The sequence below is a fragment of the Pleurodeles waltl genome, chromosome 4_1, assembly GCF_031143425.1.
Source record: "Pleurodeles waltl isolate 20211129_DDA chromosome 4_1, aPleWal1.hap1.20221129, whole genome shotgun sequence".
Classification (NCBI taxonomy): domain Eukaryota; kingdom Metazoa; phylum Chordata; class Amphibia; order Caudata; family Salamandridae; genus Pleurodeles; species Pleurodeles waltl.
Window position 1 is genome coordinate 812,891,009 of NC_090442.1, and position 4,168 is coordinate 812,895,176.

The window sequence follows — 4,168 nt, forward strand, 5'->3', positions numbered from 1 at the left end:
GTGTTGCTGAGCACCCCCTCTGTCTCCTCCTCCAAGGGTGACCTCCTGGTCCTTCCTGGGCCCTAGCAGCACCCAAAATCCTCTACCGCGACTCTTGCAGCTAGCAAGGCTTGTTTGTGGTCTTTCTGCGTGGAAACAACCCTGCATCCTCAGGCACGCCGTGGGACATCTTCTGACCAAAGGAGAAGTTCCTGGCACCTTCTGTTGTTGCAGAATCTTTGGCTTCTTCCACCCGGAGGCAGCCCTTTTGCACCTTCATCCAGGGTTTAGTAGGCCCTTGCCCCCCCCGGACACTTGTGCGACTCTTGGACTTCGTCCCCTTCCTTTACAGATCTTCAGGTCCAGGAATCCGTCTTCAGTGCTTTGCAGTCAGTTGTTGTCCTTGCAGAATCCCCTATCTCGACTTTACTGTCTTTCTGGGGTAGTAGGGTAACTTTAGTCCTACTTTTCAGGGTCTTGGGGTGGGGTATCTGGACAGCCTTAATGTTTTCTTACACTCCCAGCAACCCTCTACACACTACACTAGGCCTGGGGTCCATTCGTGGTTCGCATTCCACTTTTGGAGTATATGGTTTGAGTTGCCCCTAGGCCTATTTCTTCCTATTGCATTCGATTGTTCTACATTCTTTGCACTACTTTTCTAACTGTTACTTACCTGATTTTGGTTTGTTTGTATATAATTTGTGTATATTACTTACCTCCTAAGGGAGTATATCCTCTGAGATACTTTTGGCATATTGTCACTTAAATAAAGTACCTTTATTTTTAGTAACTCAGAGTATTGTGTTTTCTTATGATATAGTGCTAAGTGATATAAGTGGTATAGTAGGAGCTTTGCATGTCTCCTAGTTCAGCCTAAGCTGCTCTGCTATGGCTACCTCTATAAGCCTAAGCTGCTAGAACACCTCTAATCTACTAATAAGAGATATCTGGACCTGGCACAAGGTGTAAGTACCACAAGGTACCCACTATAAGCCAGGCCAGCCTCCTACAATCTGCAGCTAGATACAGTCTCTACCAGATAATTCGTTCCTGAAGGTAAGTAACTTGCTCTTCTCACCACAAGGCTGCGGGAGAGTGGGCCTGCGTGCAGAGGCTGCAGGTGTCTTGGGTGATTCCAAGATGGTTGAGACCACACTGGACTTGGTCTCTGGGCAGTAGGGGACCCACTTTGGCACCGTTGGTTGGCTTCATCTAGGATTATGGACCCAAATACTCAATTTAGGGGCGTTACAGGGAGTGCCAGGTGCTACCCAATTGGCTGGCCATGTTTGGGGTGACTACACCCTTCTTATGACCACTTACGTTGGGAAGCTGGTATAACCCCAACCCTAGTGGCCTAATTCCTATCAAGCAAGATGCAGGAATTTGAAAAGTGGTGTTCACTTCAACTCGTCCACCTTAGGGGTGGGACTGGCATGAAGTGGACACACCTCTTAGTGGGGTCAGGACAGGGGGGTTGGTCATCTCCGCCATTTGGAGAGACCTGGGTCACATTACAAAAGTGACAAGACCTTTGAAGTTTCCCACCCTGGAATGTCCATCCTGCCTTGGTGAGTTGGTAACACCTCTGTGTAGGAAGGTAGCCTCTTTCTAGCCTTGATACCCCCACTTTTGGCCTATTTGTGGTTATATGTCAGGGTGTTTTTACTGTCTGACTGGGATCCTGCTAGCCAGGGCCCCAGTGCTCATAAGTGTATGCCCTGTATGTGCTCCCTGTGTGGTGGCTAACTGTATCACTGAGGCTCTGATAACCAGAACCTCAGTGTTTTTCTCTCTCTGCTTTCTAAAATTGTCACTGCAGGCTAGTGACTAATTTTACCAATTCTCATTGGCACACTGGTACACCCATATAATTCCCTTGTAAATGGTACCTAGGTACCCAGGGTATTAGGGTTCCATGAGATCCCTATGGGCTGCAGCATTTCTTTTGCCACCCATAGGGAGCTCAGACAATTCTTACACAGGACTGCCACTGCAGCCTGAGTGAAATAACGTCCACAATATTTCACAGCCATTTTCACTGCACATAAGTAACTTATAAGTCACCTATATGTCTAACCCTCACTTGGTGAAGGTTAGGTGCCAAGTTAGTGTGTGGGCACCCTGGAACTAGCCAAGGTGCCCCCACATTGTTCAGGGCAAATTCCCCGACCTTTGTGAGTGCGGGGACACCATTGCATGCGTGCACTACACATAGGTCACTACCTATATGTAGCGTCACAATGGTAACTCCGAACATGGCCATGTAACATGTCTAAGATCATGGAATTGTCACCCCAATACCATTCTGGCAAACTGCTTTTCTGGGGTTTCCACTGTAGCTGCTGCTGCTGCCAACCCCTCAGACAGGTTTCTGCCCCCCTAGGGTCTGGGCAGCCCAGTCCCAGGAAGGCAGAACAAAGGATTTCCTCTGAGAGAGGGTGTTACACCCTCTCCCTTTGGAAATAGGTGTGAAGAGCTGGGGAGGAGTAGCCTCCCCAGCCTCTGGAAATGCTTTGATGGGCACAGATAGTGCCCATGTCTGCATAAGCAAGTCTACACCGGTTCAGGGATCCCCCATTGTGTCTTTCTGGGGTAGTAGGGTAACTTTACTCCTACTTTCTAGGGTCTTGGGGTGGGGGATTTTGGACACCCTTACTGTTTTCTTACAGTCCCAGCGACCCTCTACAACTTCCCATAGGTCTGGGGTCCATTTGTGATTCGCATTCCACTTTTGGAGTATATGGTTTGTGTTGCCCGTAGACCTATGTTCACCTATTACATCCTATTGTGATTCTACATTGTTTGCACTACTTTTCTTACTGTTACTTACCTGTTTTGGGTTTGTGTACCTATAACTTGTGTATATTACTTACCTCCTAAGTGAGGGTATTCTCTGAGATACGTTTGGCATATTGTCATAAAAATAAAGTACCTTTATTTTTAGTAACTCTGAGTATTGTGATTTCTTATGATATTGTGCTATATGATATAAGTGGTATGGTAGGAGCTTTGCATGTCTCCTAGTTCAGCCTAATCTGCTTTGCCATAGCTACCTTCTATCAGCCTAAGCTGCTAGAAACACCTCTATTCTACTAATAAGGGATAACTGGACCTGGCACAGGGAGTAAGTACCACAAGGTACCCACTATAAGCCAGGCCAGCCTCCTACACTCTGCCCAGTGCAGGCTTTTGTCTCAGTCCCTCGAGAGCACTGGCTCTCACCATGGGGGGACAGAAACGCGTCTGTGGTGGCTTAACTTGTTAGGACCAGTCAGTCAGCACACTAGTAGCTGGTAGGTTTTCAAGGGGACACCTCTAAGGTGCCCACTGTTTGCATTTACTGATAAATTCATCATGGTTTATCATTCTGAGATGTTTGATATCAAACATCCCAGGATTCAGAGAAGCCATCATGTAGCTGGGGAACTCGTAATGACCAGTGTCCAACACATGCATTTAAAATGGCTTCCCTGTTCATTTGCTATGTCTCTGAATTGACAGAGACAAAGCACGGGCATATCTGCTCATGCATTTATGTCCTCACATGTGCCTTGATGCACCCTGCCTTAGGTGTGACTTACACCTAGCACATTCAGTGATAGGGGGGTGGCACACAGGGTGTGTGACAGGTCATGTTTTAGATTAAACCTGCACCAACACATGCAATCTGCAATGTCAGCACTGTGTGGGTTTGGTGAGGGGTCTCTGGGAGTGGGGAGGGGGGCAGAACTGGTGCCGTAGCCCCCAGAGACCTTCCTTAGTACCCCAGGCCCTAGGTACCAGAGGTACCATTTACTAGGGACTTAAAGTGGTAGATAAGGAGTTTGCCAGTTCTGCATAATAACTTTGCAGTTTTGGGCAAAGAGATCTGGCAATGGGGACCTTGTTAGCATGGGCCAAGTGTACTAACAGTGGAAGCCACATCAGAAATCAGGCAAAAAGTGGGTTCTAACCATGTTAAAAAGGATGCTTTCCTAAAGTCTGGCAGAAATGTGGGCCTCACTGCACCTGTTTGCAACTAGTGTAGGAAAATTTGTCCGCAGCCCACCTTCAGTATGGTATGGCTTGGGTATCCATTCAGAGGTAAGGAATCAGCTGCTAGAAGTCTCTATCAAATGAACAAGTTACTTGCCTTCGATAACACATTATCTAGTAGAGACTATGGCCCTCATTACAACCCTGT